Source organism: Miniopterus schreibersii (assembly GCF_964146895.1).
Source record: "Miniopterus schreibersii genome assembly, chromosome: 8".
NCBI lineage: Eukaryota > Metazoa > Chordata > Mammalia > Chiroptera > Miniopteridae > Miniopterus > Miniopterus schreibersii.
Genome location: NC_138109.1, coordinates 65,858,504 through 65,883,345, shown reverse-complemented (window position 1 = coordinate 65,883,345; position 24,842 = coordinate 65,858,504). Strand labels below are relative to the sequence as shown.

The following is a 24,842-nucleotide window of genomic DNA, read 5'->3' as shown; positions in this document are numbered from 1 at the left end:
TGTTGCAACCAAATTCATGGTCATTAACTAGAAGCACATTCTCTCTGTGGTGGGTCAGTAGTGTGTCCTGTGATATAGGGAGAGACGCAGCAGAACATGATGACTGGAGGCATATCCTCACTCTGCCACTTACTGTCATCAGATAAAATGAAGATAGTAATTCCTACCCTTCAGTGTATGTGTCAAGATTAAATTGATAAAGCAATTTGAGCACAGTATCTGATAGATAGTAAACTCTTGGTAAATGGTAGCTGTTTGTCCAAACCAGTACACTTTCAAAAAGGAAAGAAAGTACTGAAATAATACATATTATATATTACATATTTTATATTATATTATATACTATAATATATTATTTATATTATAACATATATAAATATATTACAATATAAAATATATTATAATATATATCATGTATGTATATTATATATTATATAATTTAAAAATTTATATAGTTACTGAAAAATTAGTTTTATTGTATGGACATATTATTTTTGATTTTTTGTAATGCCTACAATTGTTTTAGAAGTTGTACTTTATGGTAGTAAAATTGAAATTGACACTTTCGATTAACTCTTCTCTGTAAACCATAATATTTTTACTTGAGAAACATAATCTTTCTACAAGAACTGAGTGAAAACTGAGTGAATTCTGTGAAATGGAGAATATTCTCAATTATAATATTTTTGTATTAAAATGTATAAGTAATCACCTAAAATATAATCCTTGATACTGTTTTGTTTTGTTTTGCCTCCATTCAGAGTACCTTTCCTTGACAAATATTTCTAGAAGACAAAATTCATCAAATAAATTACCACCAGATGTGATTCTTTTGATGTTTCCCCAACTGGATGCTACAAAATCAAAGGCGCTCCTAAATTTTATTCCATCCCATTGGACATTATAAAAGTTTCTACCCACAAGTGGATATATTCCAAAGAACAATTATGGAATTTCAGTATTAAACCTTGGACATGACTTGAGTGCCCATCATTTAATTTATTCACTCTGCTAGGATTGGGATATTTCAGTGTCTTCCTTCCTGTTTCTCAATAATTGTAATTCTCCAAAAGCCTCAGAAGCTGAAGATTTCTGGTGCTCCTTGAATTTTTTTGTTTAAAATTTCTAACTGCTATTGGGAAAAAAGGATGACATAATTTTTATAAGTTGTATGAGTTTGCTTAAAGTTGTAGGGAGAGTTTATCTAATTTTTCACGTGCTGCAGACATTTAAAAGGAAGGTTTGGGGTTTTTTTAAACACCAAAATGGTTGCTTAGCAACAGCTTCCTGTATTGCACGATGTTGCTATGATGTCTACCTGCTGGAGAAAAGCATCAATAAAATTATTTTTCCTAACTGCTATTGAAAAAAGGCACCCCAAATCTAGAGGACTCATTTGTGAAAAAGTTCAATACCATTGATAGGACACATTGATTTACTCAGTAGTTTCAATTAATGATGGGCAGCTAAGAGAGCAGTCTAATGTGGCCATGCTGATGTGTTTTTGTTTTTTAATTAAATATCAGCTTCATTACAAAAATGTTGTACTTTAATACTTGGCATATTCAAAACCTGTAAATTTTAATAAATAACAGCTTTTATTTCAGTTGGTATAATGAAACTTCTTTGAGTGAAATTATGACTTACGTTTACACTTTAACCAATTCCAATTACATTCCTGCTTCATATCTTAATTTTAAAATTAGACATCTTAAGTAACACTTTTTTTTTTTTTACCATGGACACAGTGTTCCACCAAAATTATGCAGTATTATCACAAATGCTTTTATAGTTCCTATTGAACTTTTAAACCAAATTTATGAGAAGACTCACAATAATGTCAGGTGTTTCATCTTAAACAGACTACATTTCTAGAAGCATTGCTTTGATTTCATGAATTAGTTTAAAAAAATGAAAGCACTTTTGCAATTGACTTTTCTAGATGAAGCTTTGATAACACTACCATGAAATTAGCAACACTGAACTGTTTATAAAAATCCTTCTGTTTTCATTACCAAACACATTATAGCTTTTGCTTCACTTTTTGTGCTGAACACAAAAACTTGAAATAAAAAATTGACAAGGTGGTTGTTTTCTTCCCTGGTTGCTTGAAGATTGGCCTTCATCATGAATAACACAGTAACTAGCCAGACCAGGAAGTTCATGACCAACAGTCTACTTCAGCAGAAACAAATGGTCATTGATGTCCTTCACCCTGGGAAGGTAACAGTACCCCAAACAGAAATTCGGGAAACACTAGCCAAAATGGGTAAGACCACAGCAGATGTCATCTTTGTATCTGGATTCAGAACCCATTTTGATAGTGTCGAGACAAGTGGCCTTGGCATGATTTAGGATTCCTTGGATTATGCAAAGAAATGAACCCAAACATAGAACTACAAGACGCGGCCTGTATGGAAGACCTCAAGGAAACCACGAAAGGACAGAGCACAGGACAGAGCAAAGAAAGTCAGGGGGCTGCAAGGCCAGTGTTGGTGCTGGCAAAAGTGAGCTGGAGACTGGACAACAGAGGGATAAAAATTCTTCAGTGACTTTATGGGGTGATTGTGCAGGTTTTTCATGAGAGGATTAACAAACTAAGAACTTTTATGTGAAAAAAATATATATATTGGCAAAGTCAGTTTAGAAGAACAGTCACTGGCTGTAAATGTTATGTAAGCACCTCTGCAGCTGCATGTGATAAATCATAAACTTCAAGTACAGGGTTCTCAAAATAGCTATTCACTTTGATGTCCGCTTTCATGCTTCTTCAGCAGATTTGCGTTTTGGGGTTTTCACTCGGTTATTGATATAGCTTTGTCCCTCATGGCTGTGAGGGTTGGCAAATGCTGACCTTTTGTGCAACTTCACATTCATCAACTTACTTGAGAATCAGAAATTCAGCACTTAATATTTGAGCTTATTGAAAAATAACAAGGCATCGTGAAATAACACAGTTGTCGTAGTTTTACATCATACAAGAAATGACCAAGTGTCCAGATTGACCTCCATATGCTTCTAAGGCATCACTCTTGGCCTCTTTTGCCTGAAAATATTTGGAATACCCTAACCCACCTTTCCCACTGACCCCACCAGCTGTGCCTTTGCAGTTCCCTATATCCTGCAGGCCTGATCATGGGCATGGCACGCCTCACTGGTAAACTCAAGGGCACCGGCATCAGGGTGTTCTCGCAGAGGCCGGAGGGGTTCCCTGTCCTGACAGCTCCTGTTTGGGTGCATTTTCTTTTGTAAGCAAATGCCCTGCTGTCCTGAAAAGGAAATGGTAGTTCCATTGTGTTTGGAAAGGATTGGGGGAAATAGAAATGGGTCATTGCTGGTTATCCTTTGTTAGTGCAACATCTGTTTGCTGCTTGTCTTAGCTCAGGATGCTGTAACAAAGTAGATTGAGTGGCCTAAACAACAGATATTTCTCACAGTTCTGGAGTCTGGAAGTTCAAGATCAAGAGCTAGTTGATTTGGTGTCTGGTGAGAGCCTGTTTCCTGGTTTGCAGATGGCTGTCATCTTGTGTCCCCACATGGCCTTTCCTTAATGTGTGTGTGGGGTGGGGGTGGGGCCCTGGTTTCTTCCTCTTATAAAAGGGCACTAATCCCATTGTGAGGGCTCCATCCTCATGACCTCATCTAAACCTAATTACTTCTCCAAAGCCCCACCTCCAAATACCACCGCATTGGGAATTAGGGCTTCAACACATACCTTTTAGGGGGTACACATTCAGTCCATAGCGCTGCTCATGTGCTTCACATAGTATTGGACAAAACTATGGCAGAAGCTTGGAAATACAAAGTGGAGGGCTGCTCAACCCATCTCAGCTTCTTTTAAGCTTTCATTTAACAGATATTTACTATATAAAGTGAAAATATAGTAAAACCTTGATATAATGGACTAATTCAGGTGAGGGGGTGTCCGGTAAAGTTGAAAGTCATTATATAATAAAGTAGGTTTTCTGAATGCGTAGGTTAAAAAATTGAAAAATTAGTTTACCTGTTTTTACTTAGGTAGACATGTTTGTGTATTTAAAATTAAGTATGCATGAAAAGTTTAATTTCACAGAAAAGTTTTCTATATGTATCACTGTAATTTTAAATTTATACTGAATAGGTCTAATAAATGCATGCACTCACCAGTTACCCTGAGTACACAAATGCTACACTGCTGGGGTGTGGCTTAGTGCACGTCGGAACGTCAGCCGGCCTGTGTTAAAACTGCTGCAGAAAGTCACGCCATGAGACAACAGTGACGACAGCACCAATTACTGTGAGAGGCAGTGTGACCACATGCTAATCATTTGCTGAACATTGTTTATGAGCCGTGACCCTTGGATTTAAATATGTAGACTATAGTTGTAGATATGTAATGTTTATTTATGTTGGCAAAATTACTACAGTGTTTTTTCCAACATATGGCCTATTTGCTAAAATTTGTTAAAAATATCAGTGCATTAATAACAACAACAACAAAAAACACCTGTTAATTTAATTATAAGCCAACCTTGATTAAAAGTGTTTTAAAATTAACAGGATGTTAATTTTCACATAAGACATACAGACTGGAAATTTTGTCGTTAAATCAAGGTCTGCAAAATCAAGGGTTTACTGTGTCAAGGCAAATGTTAAACCAGACAAGATGGCAAATGTTAAACCAAACTGGATGGTCCAGGCCAAAAACCAACCCTAGCTATTATTAGAAAGGACAGCACATTATCTGAAAAGAAGTTTTTACATGGGAACACCAGAGGGCGCTTTAGACTGTAAGAATTCTGCTTTAATTTACACAAGGTAACACCTTTAGTACCAAATTGATGTTAATAAATTTCAATAGTGAATAGTTTACAAACCTTTAATAATAAAACAGTGAATGGATATCAGGTGATTTTGATATTCCAAGGACATGAAAAGAATTAATACAAATGTTTTGGTGTGTTTCCACCCCCTCCCATCCCCCTGCCACACCCATGCTAAAGGTTATGATAATCCTATTTTTTAATTGAACTTATTGGGGTGACATTGGTTAATAAAATTATATAGGTTTCAGGAGTACAATTCTATAATACATCATCTGTATATTGTGTGTTCACCACCCAAAATCCAATTTTTGTTTTACATAAAAAAAAAAAAAATCAGGCATGCCTTAAGGTTAAAGATTGGGTCACAGTTTGCTCTTATTAACTGAGAGCTTATATTTTTTCTTGGGGGGATGGTGGAGAGGGAGTGGTATACAGCCAATTAAAACAACTACAGCATCGTTCTTTTGAGATGAGCCTAATATTGTTTTACAAGTGGCACCCACTGTTCTTATCATAAGTGTTGACAAGTGAGAGGGGATTATTAAGGCAAGTACTCTAGTCTTTAGGGAAACAGTATGAACAGTGGAAGAAAATGTTTGACCTGACATCTGATGTAGGGCCAGTGGTTCTGTCCCCACCTCTGTGACTTTGGGCAAACTTTACAATCGTTCTGTGTATGTTTGTTAATAAAGTGTTGGGACTGAACTAAATGACTGATAAATCTTTTTTAAGTCTGAAATTCTATAATCCTGAGTTTTATACTTAACTTTGATTAGTCTTCAATTTATATTTGCATATAGGTGTCATGTCTAGAAATTACCTTCAACTCAGACAGTGAAGCCTGGGACACTGTGACAACTGGATCAGGAGAAAGAGGACAGGTAGGTGAGACCCATCAAGTTCTTTATAGTGACTTGTTTTGTGTTAGAAACAGATAGCTTTTGTCAACTGCTAGAAAATACTCATATAGACACTGCTGCCGAACCTCAAACTTTTCTTGAAGCAAAAATGGTGGCCAAATGTTTATATTTCATTGACTTTCTGATTGGGATTCAGCCTAGATAAAAAGTGAGAGGCCAAAAATCACTTGAGATTTTAAATCAAGTCTAATTAGTCTATTTCTGATGTTATGAAAACAAATGAGAAAAACATTTGCCAGATAGATATAAGCCCCATCTGCCTTCATATAATTGAGGCCAGAGTGTTTAGTGATCTGGTGTTTGATTTAATATTGTTGCTACACAGTTTTTTAACTCCCGAAGAATGCTCTGACATTGTTAACTGACTTTTCCTTATAAAACAAATATATTTCTGAATGGTGTACGTTTTACATGGAAAAATAAAATGTTAGCACATTCATCTCTGTTGGAAGGAAAATAATTTGGTTGGTGGAATTATACAACTCCTGTCTTATATACACACACAAAAAGTGATTCTTAGCATATTTCTAAATCTGTAAGATTTTCAGGCACCTTTTGCATGCCTTTGTGTGACTATGTGTCTGTGTGTGCACCTGTGTACATGGATTTGCTTGTCTTGTGTCTGCAGGTATATCTCTGTGTGTTCATACTTCAAGTATCCATTCACTGCAGTTAGTAACTCTTATTTTACATCTTGAAAGTTTCTCCACACTTCATAGTTCCCCATCTGTGATGGTGAAATAAAAATTAAGGAGATCCCAAAGGGAACTTCCATATCTTGATAATATCTTCATGACCCATAATGTCTGAACTGAGTCTTGGGAACAGCAGGCAGAGAAGGGGAGGAAAGGACACAGAAGCCAAACCAAAAAGCAGGGTAAGGCAGAGGTCCAGATGGGCCTCACTCTAGGGAACTTGGGCAGGGGGTTTCACAACTAGTCAAGTCTGCAAGGAGACCCCCAAGTGGAAGCCTAAAGAGGTCTGTGTCAGAAGATTCAGCCCATCTGTTATTCATCAACCCTGTGTCGAGTGCCTAGTTTGTGCCAGGTGCTACATTTGGTGAAATGATTGTGGGAGTTTCTTCCCTCAAGCATTTTAAGGACTAGCAGGTAAAACAGGCATAGAAATAAGCCATGATAAAGTCATAAATGCTCAGAGGAGTGCCACGGAGCTCAGGAGTTCAGGCTATGGGTGGACAGGAGAAGACCTCACTGAGGATGCAGTGCCTAATGCCTTTCAAGGGAAGACAAGGTTCCCCAGGTGGACAGCATTCCCAGGTGTGAGCGGAAGGAGCATGAACCCCACCCTTGGGCAGTGGGGTCGAGGGGAGGGTCGTGTTGGGGAATGGCAGAAGTGCCTGTAAGAGATGGACCTCTCAGTCCTTTCAGCGCTACTTAAAGTCTTTGATGAATAGGCTGGCTTGAATTCTAGACAGCGAGCCCTGCTTCTGTTGTTCCTTAGAGAGTCTTCATTATTTACAGAGTGCAATAATTTCCTCAGTCATTTAGCTGGAAATTAATTTTATTCTTCTTCATTAAAAGTATGTCAGAAACAACACTGGAGGAATAGAGAGATCAAATGGATATCAATATTTCCACTATTTTAAAAAAAATTTTTATTCATTGATTTTAGAGAGATGGAGAGGGAGAGAGGGAGAGAAACATCGATTTGTTGTTCCACTTCTTTATGCATTGATTGGCCGATTCTTGTATTTGTCCTGACCGGGGATGGAACCAGCAACTTTGGTGCATAGGGGCGATGATCTAAGCGACTGGGCTACCCAGCCAGGGCTCCACTACTGTTTTAATGATGTCATTTTCAAGATTATCAGTGAAGACTATCTTAGTTGCAAGTGCCTGAAACCCCCCTCAAACTGGCCTATGCAAAAAAGGGAATTTGTGGTTTACATAATTGGGAAGTCAAAGGGGTAGAGACAGGAATAGCTGGACCAGAGTTTCAAATGTTGCCCCTCATCTCTGTTCCCTTCTGCTTACAGTTTTGGATCCTAGTTTTTTTAAAAAAGCGTCTTTCTTGAGAATTCTAATGAGGTGGAGAACTCGGTTGGATGAGCATGTGCCAGATGGCTGGCTGGTATTTTGGCCACTGTAGTACAAGTGGTGAAAACACTGTAGAGAGAGTTATAAAATAAAAAGTAAAGCCACCTTCTTGCACCCCACTCCTTGATTTTTGTGGGACAAGAGTGTCAAACATTGGGAATAAAAACTGTCACACACGTCAGCAATGAGCAGTGAAGACTGAGGGTGTTAGACTGACTCAGGTAACAACAGGAACAACACTTTACTTTGAGCGCTCAGTATGTGTTAAGTATTTTTCCTGAACCTTTTCTGTGCAACACATTTAGTGTCCATCGGAGTCGTATGAGATAGGCATGAGTATGATCTCCACATTATGGGCGAGGAGCCCGAGGCACTGGGCGTCGAAGAGACTGCCCAGGGTCACACACCGGCGCATAGAAGTTTGTCTTCAGTCACCATGCTGTACAACACAGCTGCAAGGCATAATCATTTGAATACTATCTAATGAATGAATAGCTTGTGTTGCAGAGACACTAAGCACATGGTAGAGAGGCCGTATCTCTTCCCAGCGGCTCGCTCAATAATCTGATGCATCTACCCAGCTCCCAAGGGTCCAGAGGAGTCCACTCAAGGCGGGGAATGGATTTGGCTGTGTCACACCAAGGCTTACCTGCAAATAGTGAATATGGATTCACAGCCACCCGCTGACCAACCCTTGGGAGTTTGGCTCAGGGGTAGCATGGGAGAGCCAGGGTAACAAGAATGGGGTCCACCCGCTTCCTGAGACACAGGTAAAACGCAAGGACCACCCTCCACAGCTCTGTCCTGTAACAGCAGATCAGGACCGTCGAGCTTCTGTCCCTCTGCTCTGGGAGCCAGACCTCCTTGGGTGGAACCGTAACCAGAGAAGACAGACAGGCACTGAAGTGCCAGGACTAAAACTGGTGTCAGTGTGGGACGGGGGAGGTGGGGGGCTGGGGGGGCTATGTGTAAGGTGGTATTTTTTTTTTCTTTTTTGTTATTGTTTTGTTGTGTTTTAAAATTGTGGTTAAATATATATAACATAAAACTGACCGTTTTAAAGTGTGCAATTCAGTGGCTTTAGTCTATTCCCAATGTCACGTAACCATCACCACTGTCTGCAGGCATACCTCGTTTTATTGCATTTCTCTCTATTGCGTGTCACAGATGCCACAGTTTTTACAAATTGAAGGCAAGACCATCCACCAGCAAAAAAAATGTTTGACTTGCTTTATGGCGGTGGTATGGGACCAAACCTGCAATATCTCTGAGGTCTGCATTTTTTTTAGAACTTTTTCATCATTTCACATGGAAACTCCCCACGTTCCCCCTCGCCCAAGCCCCTGGGAACCTCTGTTCTGGTTTCCGTCTCAGTGGATTTGCCTATTCTAGGCACCTCATGCAAGTGGATTCACAAGTATTTGTCCTTTGGTACCTGGCTGCTTTTATTTAGCATGATGTGCTCAAGGTTCATCCATGTTGTAACACGTGTTAGAATTTCCTTTCTTTGTTAAAATTAGAAAACTGGAGAGGAGATGGCATGAGGGGGCCTGGGCCTGCCCTCCCGGGTGGGGGTGGGAGAAAGCAGAGCCAGGGTGCAGTTGTCCTGCCCTTGAAGAAGTTCCGAGTTGTCACCCGGCTGCTTCCTTGCCTTTTTCTGAGGCTAGCAAGTGTTGTGATTGATGGGTAAAGAGGAAAACAAACTTCTCCCCCCAGCCTCCCCCCAGATTCCTTCTGCATGTTACCTAGACTACAGGGATTGAAGGATGGGTTTGGGCCCACGGCGAGAGGGAGCGCAGAGTTGGGGTGGGCCGAAGCCTGTCCGTTATTCCCGCTTCAGTGTGCGTTTGTGTCCTCACATCATCTCCAGCACTCCCAGCTCAACTAAGCAAGTGGGAAAATGGGGTGGGGGTGCAGAGCAGAGGCCAGCCGAAGCTTTGGGGCATACGTGGCAGTGTATCCGGATTCATCTGCGCTTCGGGCACCTGCAGAGAAGGGAGAAAGAGGACCCTGGAATCCAGAGGAGAAGGGCAGAGGGGCCAGTCTTAACAGGGACCGGGTGGGACCACCTCCGTGGCCCACCCGGGAGCTGTCGTTTAAAACATCTAAGGAACCGGAGTCTTGAAAGGGAATGGGGAGAGCTGTTTCGCAGCCTGCTTCTCTCCCTCCTCTGCAGACTTTCTGGTGACGGAGCCACGAAGAAGTTTCCAGGGCTGACTCTGGGTCCGGCCGTGAGCAACAGAAGTTCTTTGCGGAGACAGTTTAGGGTCTTTTCAGCTGCGCCCACACGGCCACCTCCAGGCCGAAGGCCCCGTGGCCGGGCCTCTGTACAGGTTGCCACGTGGCTTACACGCGGGGACACCCTCGTGGGAGGACGGGCCTGCGCTCCTCCCCCTGGAGAGGCAGCCAGCGGGGACCGAGGGAAGGACGCGCGGAGTCGGGGCGGAAGGAGGTTTCTAGGTCTGTGCTGTTGACCTCATTCTGGATCATGTTTTCAGAGTTGCTGACCTAATTCTGCATTGTGTTTTCATTGAACGAGCTGATTATTTTTGTAGCATTTCCTGGTAAGTGAATTGCCTTCAGTACGTTCAGGTTTCCCATGTCCCATTTTCTGTTTCCTTACCGCATTTCATATGCGCTTGAAAATCCCTTGCTGAAGCTCTTTCTGAGTCTTTTAAGCCAGTGGGAACAATATTGCCGGCCTGGTGCTTGAGCGGCAGCATTGCTGCTCTTAGAAACACACCCTGGTCTTACACCTGATCTGTGTGACGGATAAGTTCAAGTTTATTGTCAAGTCTTTAAAGGAGCTATGTCCTTCATGTTGCATTTTAATACTTAAGGCACCCACTTAATCTTTTTGCTTCAATCACCCTCCTTGAGGGAATAAACATGCATCAGTAGATCTGGTTTTCTGTCACTATCTCTGAAATCTGGTTCCTTGTTAAACAAGTTAGTTATTTGTTCCCTAAAGTGACATTCACTGTGTGCTGCAGTTGCTAGCATTGCCTTTTGTGTTTCAATTTTCAAGGAAAACATTTAAACAAATCACTTTAAAAAAACATATATGTTCTCATTGCATTGTAATACTCATGTTATCTTAATGTCAGGTTGAACATCGGAGAGACATTCTAAGTTAATGATCAAACTCACGGCAGCGTGGCTTTCTGCTTCTAAAGCTTGCTCAGCTACGCCCAAGTTCTGCCGGTGTGACATAAGAGAGAGACTCTTGGGTCTTGTGGACATTTGATTTTTGTATCCCTGCCCTGATATTTAGTACATTCTGAGATTCTCTTCAGTCCCAAAGATGAAGCGGGAATAGTAATTCGATTCAGTGTGGCTTTTTAAGGTGTTTAATAACAAGCTGCCGGTGCTTAAAAATTATTTTAATATTTAGGACATTTCAATAAGAATGAGTCTTAAGGCAGTATTAGTCCCTTCCTTTACATGTATTATGAGTGTCATTGGTTTAGTCATGTGCCGCATAGCGACGTTTCAGGCAATGACGGGCTGCATGTGCTACAGTGGTTCCGTGGGATTATCATGGAGCTGAAAAATTCCCATTGCCTAGTGATGTCATAGCCATGGGGACGCATTTCTCGTGCGTTTGTGTGGATGCTGGTGTAAAGCTACTGTGCTGCCGGTTGTATAAATGTGTAGCACATATATTTATCTACAGTACATACTACTTGGTAATGACTGTTACCGGTTTATGTATTTACTCCATTATACTTTAAATCATTAATCAATATTTTACAGTGCACTCTTCCTACTTATAAAAAAAGTTTGCTGTAAAACAGTATGTTGTGTTACATCAGCAGCAGCTGCCTCATACATCTTGTGTTTTCTGGGTCTCTTTTTTAAAAGTATATTTTTATTGACTTCAAAGAGAGAGGAAGGGAGTGGGGAGAGAGAGAGAGACATTGATGTGAGAGAGAAACATCAATTGGTTCCCTCCCATAGGCACCCCAATCGGACCTGGGCATGTGCCTTGATCGTGAATCGAGCCGGTGACCTTTTGGTGCTCAACCAACTGAACCACACTGGCCAGGGCTGTTTTCTTGTTTTTTGATTGCATCATTTTCTCTTGTGCTTGATTTAATCTGGTGGTGTTTTATACTGTAACATGCTGCACAGTCTTGTATCCTAGGACGGTAGGCTATACTATACATCTAGGTTTCGTTGACACAGCAACGAAATCACCTAACAACGCATTTCTCAGGCTATATCCCTGTCATTGAATGGTGCCTGATTGTTTATGTGTGAGAAACCTATGTTAAGTGTAAATAAATGTATTTAGTAACCCTTTAAGGAACAATTCCCCCTCCTCTGTAAAAAGATACATTTATTTTACAAGAAGTGATAAAATTTATATTTTGTAAGAAATATAATTTTAAATGGAATGTCAGGAGATTTTTGCACATTAAATATGCAATATAATATTTATGTTTCCCTTTTCTGTTACTGAAGAGAAAAATGACGTTAGTGGAGAAAGCAGGAGAAAAGGTTTTAAGTCTCTGTCCTTGAGTCTGACTGTATCCCTTTGCTGTAGCTGTATTATCTGCGTAGATTGCTGTAATTATATAGTTCATCTTTTCAGCAGCCTCAACTAATTCAGTTTAAAATCGGATTAAAACAAAACAAAACTTTCTTTTTCTTGTGTGTCCAAACCCATAATTTAGACTGTTCTGAACTTTTAAAAAAATGCTTAGCCAGTTCTTTTTCCAACCACAATTTCATTTAATTTCCTTAAAAAGCAAGAAAATTGTGCCACATTCAAAGATCCTGGAGTTAGTTGTTTAGGAGCTGTTTCAGATGATTGGGGAAATTAAGCGGACCACCATGTACTATTTTCTTTTATAAGTACAGTTCACCCTCAAACAACATGGGGGTTAGGGGCGCTGACCTCCCACACAGTCAAAAATTCACATGTAACTTTTGACTCCCCTAAAACTTAACTGCTAATAGCCTACAGTTAAGCCTTATGGATAATATACACAGTCAATTAAACACACATTTTGCATTATGTACTGTAGTTTTACAACAAAGCTAGAGGGAAGAAAATGTTATTAAGAATATCTAATAATAAAGAGAAAATATTTATTGAAAAAAATCCGTGTACAAGTGGACCTGCACAGTTCAAACCCGTGTTGTTCAAGGGTCAGATGTAGTGGGAGAGAATTAGGGCTGGGAAACCAGGGGTGAGCCATAAACAACTCAGAGGAAGAGTTGGCCAGGGTAGGATTCTCCTTTTTGACCTTAGCAGTTCAGTGGGTCTTTGTTTTTATGCGGACTCTTCCTCCCTAGCCCATTTTTTCCATTTCTTTTAAAAATACAAGCACTAAAAAAAATGGTAATATTTGCATGCCCTCCGAGCTTTGGAAAGACATTTTCTTTGGGTTTAGTCCACTGGGTCCATCTAGTTCTGCTGTTTTCATATTGTATTCATCGGAAGAACTTTAAGTGGAATGAAGCACATGGAGGTATTCAATTATCTCAAGTTCCTTCTTGAATCACTTCAGCTGCAGAGCTTCTCTTCCTTCTGCTACTCAGAAAATGGGGGGCTTTTCCCAGCCGGTGTGGCTCAGCGGTTGAGCATCAACCTGTGATTTAGGAGATCGTGGTTCGATTCCCGGTCAGGGCACATGCCCGGGTTGCGGGCTCGATCCCCAGCAGGGGGCGTGCAGGAGGCAGCCGATCAGTGACTCTCTCATCATTGATGTTTCTATCTCTCTCTCCCTTTCCCTTCCTCTCTCTGAAATCAATAAAAACATATTAAAAAAAAAAGAGAAAATGGGGATCTTTGGAAGCAGGGACTCCCCAAGCTAAAAAAAAGCTCCATGTCCTGCAAACTAAACTTTCTCCCACTTCCCTATACAAGTTCAACATGTGATTTGTGACTAGGCCAGCGCCGAAAGCAGGGGCTCTGGCTGATGCGATTGTGGGAGGGCAACTTAGCTCTAGTTCCATGGCAGAGCAAAAGGAGAACATAACTACGTCAACCTGGAGATTCTTATAAACAGAAAAACAAAGGATTGGTTTAGATATGCATAGGATGTTCAAAAGAGGAACTCTGGAGTGGCGATTAAGACTGGAACCATTGGCATTAGATGAACCTGGTTCAAAATCTGGCTCAGCCATTGGCTAGCCAGGTGACCTTGATCTAACTAAGGGGTTTTCATCTGTAAAGATAATAATATACATAATTTTTAGGGGAATTTGTGGGACTAACATACCTACTGTGATATATCTAGCACAGGGTAAGTCCTCAGCAAATGAGTTATTTATTCACAAATATTTTGTCACTTGTGGGCCAAGAGAAATAGACATTACAGATTCCTTTGTGGCCGTCCAGTTGAAATAAGAATGATGGGTATTGTCTTCAGTATTAAAGGTACTCAAGGGCAAGGTAAATTGACAGGACATTCACAAGTCCTGATACAACTGGAGGTGATTTTCCTGCCTCTTGCCTGGTGAACTCCGGTTTATTCTTTAAATGCAGCTCTTTATCACCTCCCCTGATCCTCCAGAAGGCTATTTCCTCTGTGTTTCCTTTGTACCAGGGCCTCTGTTCTGTTGTTACCTTTATCTCAGGGTTCCTGCAGTCTCCCCTTTTGGACATAGAACATTTTGAAACAGGAATTCTTTTATTCATACTTCCTTCCTCCCTCCCAGCCCCCCAAGTCCCCACTGTCTAGCACAGGACCCGGCCTAGAGGTAACTATTACTTGGGTTGAAATAGATTGAATTTAATGAAATCAAATGCCTGTAGAGAACACAGGGCCATGCAGAATATTTGGGGCTCACAAGACTGCTAAGTCTGTAAGGTGTCTCATTGTACAGCCTTGTTTTTGATTCCAGGACCCCAGTCTTGGCTTAGCACCAGACTGCACATCACGTTTGAAAGCCTCTCAGGACTGCAGTTGTCGTTGCAGACAAACCTGTGGTGTGATTCAGCTGCCAACAGCCGTCAGGTTTCTCGAGGCTTTGCAAGCGGATTGATTGGCTGTTCTTTGGGATATGAATGGCCATGTGGTTCAGCCTACTGGAATTAAGGCAGGATTGCCAGTGTGACAATAAGAAATAAGGGCCCAAATACAAGCTTAGGAACTGTGCTCAGGTGCCATAGTTTTCCTGGTGAGACTGTTTGAGTTTTTAAACCTGTCAATAGGGGTATCTCTTTATTTGTAGCCTTTGTAGAGGCACAGGTTTACTTTTGTGTCCTCAGCATCCTTTTTAAGAAAAGGGGAATAAGTTATTATTCCACATACGGTGGCAGTCAAAAATAACACTGACAGTTACATCTTGAAATATGAAAAATATCTGTGTTTAAGCCATTCTCATGGACAGATTTTTAATGTAATTGCCACATCTGTGACATAGATTGCAGTTTAAATGTAGATTCCTTTCCAGTACTTTGGTATTCTTGAGAGGGTGGTATAGTTTAAACACATGCTCTTTTACCTGTTGTAATTCTCTACTCTCCATTTAGTGAGTCTATATTACTTATTTCATTCAAGAATTGACTTAAATCTCTTTTTTCCCTGGCCATGACCCACCAAGGGGTGGGACAGTAAGAGTGGCCTGTCGTGGGTGAACCCAAAGAGGGTGATTTGTCTGTGTATGGATATAAAACAAAACCAGTAAATGTTGGCCTGCTTTTTAATATCACCACGGGATGACAATTCTAAACAAATGTCAGCGATAAAATACTCTTCCCTGAAAAAACTCTTTTGTTGGCCTAAGTTCTAAGTCCTGCTGTGGTTACTGTTGAGTTTTAATAATGTATATGTAAGCTATAAATGAGCACATTTGTATTACTTATAAACATTGTTTCTATAGGGAAGTTAATTTGGAGAACCACTTAAACACTGAGCTGTACGCATTCACTTAAAAAAAGTTTATTGGGGTAACATTGGTTAATAACATTTAAAAAAATGATGAACATTTCTTCTCTCCCACAGTATCTGAGTGTCAGTATCTGGGAGCAGCTTTAGGACCACAGTTCTGGCTCAGCCTCTTTCATGAGTTTGCAATGAAGATGTTGGCTACAGCTTCAGTCATTTGAAGGCTGTTGGTGGGAGGCCTCAGTTCCTTGCTATTTGGGCCTGTCCACAGGGCTAGCCATCATGGGGTCTGGCTTTCCCCAATGTGAGTGATCCGTACACATTCATTTTGAAAGTAGGTTCCTAAAGGTTCACAATTGTTTGAGTTCATTTTAGGTCTAGTTTGACTCTCTGACCCACACAGAACTATACATTTCTGTGGTTAAATCCTAGATTTGAAATAAATAATGACAGCACTGTCATTTTACAGATGAAGAAATCTACTTCCTTCAATTCTGTCACTCTTTGTGACCATATGGAGTTTTTGTGTATGTTTAAAACTTGAAACAGTGTGACGGAGTGCAAATTGCAAAGGGTACAATTTTTACTCGTAAGTGTAAATTGTAGTTTACACATGACATTTTATTGAATTTGGATAACATCATTAAAATTTATTTTTCTTTTTAAATTCTTGTTTGTTTTAAAACTAAAGAAGGAACGAGAAAACATTACATCAATATGATTTAGTAGTTAACATAAACAGTAACTTTTTCAGATATTTTCTTTTTACTGAAAGTAGCTTATTCAGTTACTGTAATATATAGATATAAATTTTTCTCTCTTTATCCCAAAAATACATTCAAATAAAGGATATTGGTCCATTACTTTTCTCCATTTTTAAAACATTGAATTTATTGGGATGGCATTGGTTAATAGAATTCTGTAGGTTTCAGGTATACAATTCTATAATAAATCATCTGTATGTTGTATTGTGTATTTACCAACCCCAGTGCTCCCTTTTTTGAATGGAAATCTTTCTTTCTTTAATATCCTGTATCTTTTTTTGTCGGCATGATTACATATATTAAGTAAAAGAAAAGTGTCTCTGCTTATGCTTCTTTCCTGGCCATTGTTATTATTTGTTCCCTTTTACAAGTATAACTAAAAATAGTTTTGTCGTAGAGAGAATGGTGGTGTTAGATGATTTACTCCAGGTCAGATTTGCTCAGTATGCCATTGCTTCCGGAATAATTTCCATGTAAACTTTATCATCTCCAGTAACACTCCTTGGGCTCCGTACTTAGTCAAGTGAGCATATACAGCTTTCATATAACAACACATTCCTGAAAATCCTGTATGTAATTAGAATCTTTGGAAAACAGGATATTTAAAATACACTCTTTAGAACATAATACAAGTTATCCGTTTTCTTTTCAGCATGCTTACAACCCACTTGCTTTTTCCCCATTTTTCTCTTAAAAGTGAAGCAGGAAGTACCCATAAAGGTATAATCTGTGTTCCGAACAAAGAACATTAAGGTGCTTCGCCCACCCACGCTGCGTCTTGCTCTGATTAAGAGAGGAATAGCTCATTTCAGCCTGAAACAACTTTACTTCAGCCTCACGGTCCTCCCTTGTCTTACAGACTCTGTTTCCTGTAACTCTGATGTCACAGGCCAACTTCCTTGCCCAGCTAGAACCAAAAAAGCAAAAATTTCCTTGCCAAAGATAGTCCAGGCTAAAGATGAAGACATTTCTGAGTTCTCGATGCAGCCCGGGGACATGGTAGATGGAAATCACATCTGGGAACAGGCACATAATATGTGCGTGACTATATCAGTCAAATGAATGAGCTCCTCAGACTTCAATGGTAGCAATCAACATTTCTGAATGTCCCTTACTGTTCTTTCGGCGTAGCAGCAAGTTCTTTTAGTCTTTTCATACCCACAGGCCTAGATATATTCATTTCTGAGTTTTCCCAAATGTATTTTCAGAGGAGCTCTTTTAATAGAATGGTTTGGGCCGAACTTCTAATTCATTTTATTAGTTCGCAATATGAAAAAGATGCCTACGACGGGTTGGTGGCCTGCCGTCTGGATATCAACTGCCACACTGTCAGAGGCCAGCCAGCGTCCCCTCTGTGCCCACCTTCCTTTAATTTTCTTTGCCTTGTTTGATATAGGCAACACCTTCCTGTCCTATGGCCTCTTCCCACGGAGTCTACTTTTTGTTGGGTGACAGTAATTGTTAATCACAAATGCTCATCTGAGTGAATGCCTTAGCCAGAGTAGGTCACTGTCTCAGAAAAAACAAAGACATTTCCTGAAGTCATTTAAAGAGAGCAAACAATGGTGTGGATTTCAGGCCGGTGGGGGAAGAGCCACATGGTGTTTCTGGAGAAGGAATTCTGGCTTCTGCGTTAGAATCATCGGGGTGTAAACCCTGGCTCTATAGTCTATTAGCCGGGTAAACTTCGGCGAACGACTGACCTCTGTGAGACTTTGTTTTCTCAAACCCAGGATGATAATTCCCATCGGCAGGGTTACTTGCATTAGGTGGAATAACGGGTGGTAGGAATGCTTAGCACAGAGTGGGCTCCGTTGATTGGCAGGTGTAATTGTGATTATTTAGAGCCATTTTTGGCTTCTCCGAAGCCTCATTCTTATGTGCGAGTTTCTGCCTGGATGGCTGATACAAAGCACAGGTTTTCCTTAGAGTATATAGGAAAATGTTTTCAGTTGAACACGGTACCCAGACATTTGGAAATTATTAGTCTGGATGGTAGTTTTATTATTTGCTTTGTGTAGTTGTGTTAGTATTGGTAAATCATCTCCCTTTGAATTTATTGGCGTCTCCTCCAGTATATGTGATGCCGATCACTGAATAATTGGAAGGTTAAAGGGATGATGTATTCGGTTGTAGGCAGGAGCATCTCTCTGAAAGAGGGCCAAAGTCTGCCTCTTGAATATGGGGGTGATTTTATGTATGGTCATAATAATGGTAAGAAAATATTTTGAATGAGTCTCTTCCATTTACATATACAGGTCTGCTGACTTTTATCCCGAGACAGAGACAATTATAGCTTGATAAGTCTCAGGATTTTCAAGTTGAAAGAGAGAAAAAGCCTATTTCTTTCCCTTATATGAAAACCCCCAGTTGAAATGTTAAGGAGCTTTAGCAGCCTTTGATAAAAAGACCCTGAGACAGTGATCTGGGCTGTTTATTAATCCAATGTATCTAATTTCTTTGGGCTAAGGAGGAAAATTATTTTTTCCTTGAAAAAGTAGTTTCCACATTAAATGAAACACTTAGACTCTGGTGTCTATTTTTAATGAATGAACACGAGAGCTGGGAAAACCATTGAATTTGCCTATGTGTCAGTTTCTTTCTTTATAAAATGAGGGATTTGGACCAGAGCCTCAGACATGCCTGCTCTGTCCTCACATGCTCTGATTTGTAATGCAAATCATAAGGATTGAATGACTGCCGAACACCTGTCAGTCACTCCAGACCCTTTAAAAGAAGGTTGACTGGCCTCTGGAAGGTTGTCACTTAAACTTTTATAACTGGGAAGAAAAGGCCCCAGGAGAATTTTGATGTTGCACTCATTCCCCCTCCGCCCCCCTTACCAACCAGCAAGTCACTACTGGTTCTTTGAAGTTAAATAAATGCTTGTTTCGGTCGAGTTTTTCTGGTGGCTTCTCAGGGCTGTTGTGCTTTGCTCTGATAGAATGTGCTGTGTTAAAATCTTTGTGCCCTTCTCTGGAAATTCTTAAACTATGTCTACTGGCAGCCAAACCACACTGTTTTTCTGTAGGTTTGTTACAAATTTGCTTCGCTGCAAAACTTAAAAATGTAAAAGCTCAAGTAAACTGGCCTGGGTTAATTTTCTAAGTGACCTTTTAAGTTTATACTTTCTTCCAAATTTGACTTTCTTTTCTAGTCTTTAAATTTCACTGGATTTTTACTAGGAATTTTGGTGGTGACTTTGAGAGAAACATTTATGTTACTCCTTCCAAAAGTTTACACTTAGTTAGCATGTAATTACATTTTAACAGTCTACCAAATGCTTCACTCGTACTTAAACCAATGCAAGTCTCACAACATGTTTATAAAGTTAAGCATGTTATAATTATCAACCGTTTATAGGTTAGGAAACTGAGGGGCAGGAAGGTTAAATAACTTGCTGGGCCTGTGGACATGGAAACCTACAATCTGAATTCAACTTCCATTGTCTTTCTCCTTCACCAGCTCAGGTCAAATGAATAAGCCTGCTGTGACACACCCCTTCTTGCAATTGAAAACATTTTCTGAAAAGAAATGCCAAAGAATGAATTTGTAAAGGTCGGCTTTTACTTATTGTGATACTTTGACAAATAGTCTCTCTTCCTTAAAATACTGTATAGGTCACTCTGCATTTTTTCCTAAAGCAGGCCCTGTGAAATAAATACGATACATATTAAATTAGGAATTTCAAAATGTCAATTTAGGAGAATTTCATAGACCACAGTCAATTCATTCATTCAACAATTAAATGAGGGTCCACTCTTCTAGGGGCTGGGGAAACAGCAGGGAATGGAAGAGACAAACATTCTGGCCTTCATGGTGCTAACACTCATGGTGCTACTCACTGGGGTGAGTAGACAGACCATACAACAAGTAAATAAACAGCAACCTAGTGTCTCATCTGATGGGAATATGTGTTATTGAGAAAAAGAAGGGATGGCAGGTTTTTAAAGAGTACGATTGAGAAGATGGCATTTAAGCACAGACCTGAAGGAGGCAGGTGAGGGAGGAGCCTCTGGATGAATGAGGGAGGAAGGCTCCTGGCTGGGGAAACAGCAAGTGCAAAGGCCCTGAGGTGGGCGCACTCCTGGCACAGTCGATGAGACTTTATAAGTGGAGAAAAGAGCTAATGCAATGATTATATTAGAAATTTCAGCATGTATTAAACAGGCGTCTGGGTGGGTGGGCCTTTGTATGATAATAAAATTTCATAATGCTTTTAGTACTATATAGTGGAAATGAAACCCTCCCCAACTCTTTACATAAAGGGTAGCTTTGTTGCTGGTTTTGTCAACTCTTATAGCAGTTTTGTTTTCAAGAAAGTTTTTTTTTAGTATATGATTTTTCTGAGTAGGGAATACATTCATAAAATATAAAGTTCAAGGGATACATAGGCTGTATTAAGTTAATAAAGTGTCACTTCTGTACCCCAGACATCTAGCTCTCCCGGAAGGCAAGAATATTATCACTTTTTCTGTGGTTAGAGACAGCCCAGGCCCATAGATGCAAATTGTGCATTGAGGTTGGGGTCACCAGCTTTGGAGCCAGACCACCCGCATTTCAGTCCTGGTTTTGCTACTTGCTGCCTGTATGACCTTTAGCCAAGTAGCTGAATGTCTAAATGCCTTCATTTCTTCATCAAGAATGGAGAGAATAACCATAGGATTTTTGTGAGAATGAAATGAGATTATATATTTATATAATACATAAATATAAAATATATAAACAAAGAATTTAGTACAGTTTCTAGCAAATAATAAATAATTAATGGTAGCTATTATCACCATATTAGTTCTCATAGGAAGCTTTTAAGGTAATCCTATTAGACAGATGAGGAAAGTGAGTCTTAGAAAGGTCAAGGAATTTCCTAGGAAACCACAGTTAGTATGCGAAGGCACAGTGATGCTTAATCAGAATTCTAATACCGGGCTCCGGATTTTCTAGATGAGTGTCATTGAGACAGCAATCTTTTGTGTCTTCCTTTCAGTCAAATAAGGTGTATGAGTGCCAGATGAATATAAATATAGAAAGACCTGTAGGTGTTAGCTTGAGAACCTAATCAAATACAATTCTCTTATTTTTTATGGTTTTAGCCAAGGATATTTCATAAATGCACACAGTCTGTTGTGGTGTTTTTTTTTTACCTTAGGCAACTTCCGCTCTTCTAACCAATGTTTATAAGTATTTGTTACATTCCATGCAGCATATTAGGCACAGTGGGTGAAAAAGTAGACAAGGCCCCCACCCCGTGACAGTTACAGTTAAGTGAGAGACGTAGAAAAGGAGATCTGTAAGGTACCAAGTGCTGTTTGCTCTCATAGGGATTTGTCCAATTTGGTGAAAGATTGATTTCCTTGATAAAATTGGTGTTTTCAAAAACATTTTTTTGGGAAGTTTGTTGCTCATGGATGTATATCTAATAATTCTCAGAAGCTATAGGCTCGTTTTTGACTTGGTGTGCCTCAGAAGGTGCCGAATGCCTGGTGGTGGTGCTTGCGTTCAGGGTTCAGTGGGTTGCAAGCGGGTATTTTATTGTTTGGCCCCGGAGAAGTCATTATCAGTGTAGCACGGAAAGGAGATTCTGATTTTATAAAGTACAAAGGGAAGACAGTAGGTGTGGATTTTAAATGGAATGTATCAAGGTGGGGAATGTGAGTGCAGTCTGCCTTGAAACAATGTTAAATTATAAATGCTGCCAGCTATTATTTCTTGGATGAAGGCAGTGAAAAACCTGGAACGGTTCATTCTGGTTTGCCTGATATATACGGTCTACTCGGCCCTAGAGGCCCAGGGGTAATAAAGCATAGTTGAAAGTTTTAAAAATAATAAACTCTTCAATCCAGCTTTAATCAGGTTGTTTGTTTTGTTGCTGGTTTTTTTTGTAATGCTTGTTTTGTCAAATTTGCTGATAAATCGTGGTGGGATCACAATAAAAAAGGGAAGTCTAGGATGATTTTAAATATTATTTTTATTATTTATTGCCTTCAGTGAAAATCATTGCATGTGCTTCCTTTAGACTTGAATACAACCTGCCTTCTTACCTACTCTCCTCAGTCCTGTGACCCTGCCACTCTCCTGTACCTAACTCACCGCTTCCTGGCCTGTATGGGAACATCTCTCACAGAAATCCTTGCTTTTCCACCCCCGGGCCAGCTCAGAGTGGGATTCACGGGCCTACTGTTGCCTGCCTTTCAGTCCGGCTAATGCCTCGGGCATAGAGCAGCCCATAGCCCACATGGAAAACCTGAATAGCTCCTGTTCCAGGATCAGAGCTGCTAATCCCGAATGCTTGTGCTGTTGGGGCAGGTTCTTTGCCAGCAAGCCTAGACCTCCCCTTTCAACCTCTCTGGAACTTGTCTGTGTGCCTAAGTCTCTGGTTTCTCTTGGACCCTTTCCTCAGCTGGTCAGTGTAGAGTTTCCATATTGTTAAGGCTTGATGTGCCCTGTGACCCTGGCAAATAGCCACGGACCTCTGGTACCCGGGAGGTGAAGCATATTTCCTTGTGGCTCCTCTTAGACAGATGCTTGGGTCTGGCAAGGCGGCATCCCTTAACAGTTAGAGGTGGGGAAATGGTGGTGCTTAGCAGCCACTCACCATTGTTTTCTCTAAAGACACAGGTAGTCCCTCCTGGCCACTTGCCAAATGCTTAAGGTCCTTGGTGTGCAAGGCATTGGATTTGCAACCCACTTCTCCCTTCTTGCCACTCTTTAGGGAGAAGCCTAGGGCAGGACGAAGGAGTGGCTGTTTTGTTTCTCTGCAAAAGTAGGAGACATTGGCTTGTCTTGTAAGGCAGTGTCCTGTCATGTCACTCCTCAGAGGGGGTGAACCTCTGCCATTTGTCCTGACATGTTAAGATGTGCCCTGAGAAGCAGTATGTCTGAATGAAACTCCTGTCCCTTCCTGAGTCCTCAGGAAGCCCAGGGCCTTTCTCTGAGTCAGAGATCTCCACGGCTCCCCCTCCTTCAAGAATCCTTCCCCAGCCAGCCCCAGTCCATCTCCGCTCAGCCTCCTCTCTCCCCAACACACATCCCCACAACTGGTTCTTCAGCATCCAGCCTGCCAAATCCACTTGGAAAGTTTCTTTGACCGATTTATTTTATTTTATCCCACAATGCTCTACAACTGTTAACCCTTTTCATCACTGAGTAAGGCAGTATAGTGTGTCCATGCCAATTTGGATTATATGTGACTCTTGGGTTAGATGAAATCATATACATTAAGCCCCTAGCTGCACGCAATGTGTAGGCAGGCTCTTCAACTCTTGTTTGGTCAGCACCACTATAGTGTGTTACAGGTAAGAGAGTGCACCTTGGTCCCACTGTTAGGGTCCAAATTCTTTGTCAAAGTGACTATGGGTAGCAGGCAATTCACTTAACCTCTGTGCCTCGGTTTCCTTATCGATGGGGTTAGCACTAAGAGTTCTTATTCTTAACCTTGTTTTAAAGATTAAATTAGTTAATATATTAGGTACTGGTAAGACCCTGTGCTAAGAAAGGGGGGGAAACATCCCATTATATTAGTAATGGAAGTGGGGCTACAGAGGTCATTGTGGTAGAAAGCAGTGGGCTTTCATTGCTATACAACCTAAGGTAAGGCGAGTTCCCACTCTGTCTCTTTGGGAAAACCCAGGTCAGATTGGAGCTGAATGCGTGGAATAGGGGCTCCAAAACTGGGGTGAGAAGGTCCATAGGGGCAGCCTTGTTGGGGATGGAGTTTCTGACTCAGCTAAATTAAGAGAGACACATTTCTCAAACACCATTGTTAGAATCACCAGGGGCACTTGTTAGACAAAAACTCTAAGGTCCTGCCCCAGGCAGGTCTACTGATCAGAATCGGGGAGGGCCTTAGAGATGGCTAACAACCCAGACAAATAGTGCCACCTGGAAACACTAAACACTCCATCGCCTGGGAAGCTTGAAGAAGCCTGGGTCTCAAGCCACTGGATGTTCTGACTTGATTGTTTGAAGTCTTGGTGTAAGGGCCTAAGGACTCTTTTTTATTTTTATTTTTAATGCTTCTCACAGAAGTGTAATGTGAGCCAAAGTTGAAATCCATTAAAATAGAATCAGAATTAAGTCAGTATTTTTCAGAATCAGTTGGGGTTTGTGTTATAAAATGCAGATTAAAAAGCCCTGGCCCCAGCCTTCTGAATCCCACTCTTTGGTAGTAGGGTGTGGGGTGTGGGTTGGGGGAGTGAGACTCTGGAATCTGCATTCTGAACAGACTTTCCGGGTGATTCTTTTGCACACTAGACTTTGAGAACTACCCACTGAACAATGTTTTCCCTTGGTCGGCATGTGTGAAAGCGGCTGAATGAGTGAAACAAAATCATTAGTTCCTTTCCTGCTAAACCAGTCAGGAATAAGCAAGATCCCATGCTTATTCATGTACTGTTTTTAAATTCATTACTCTTTCTCTGATTGGTGTAGGGTTTCTAGATAATTGTCTGAT

General features: G+C 40.6%; 1 protein-coding gene across 1 annotated transcript in view; it reads left to right on the top strand.

The window, feature by feature from the left end:
• The window catches only part of RNF144B (ring finger protein 144B), a 143,547-nt gene that overhangs the window by 27,400 nt on the left and 91,305 nt on the right, over nucleotides 1–24,842 (top strand). Inside the window, exon 2 of the mRNA XM_081146078.1 lies at nucleotides 5,606–5,686. The gene's annotated coding sequence lies outside the window, so the exon portion shown is untranslated. The remainder of the gene's footprint in view (nucleotides 1–5,605; nucleotides 5,687–24,842) is intronic.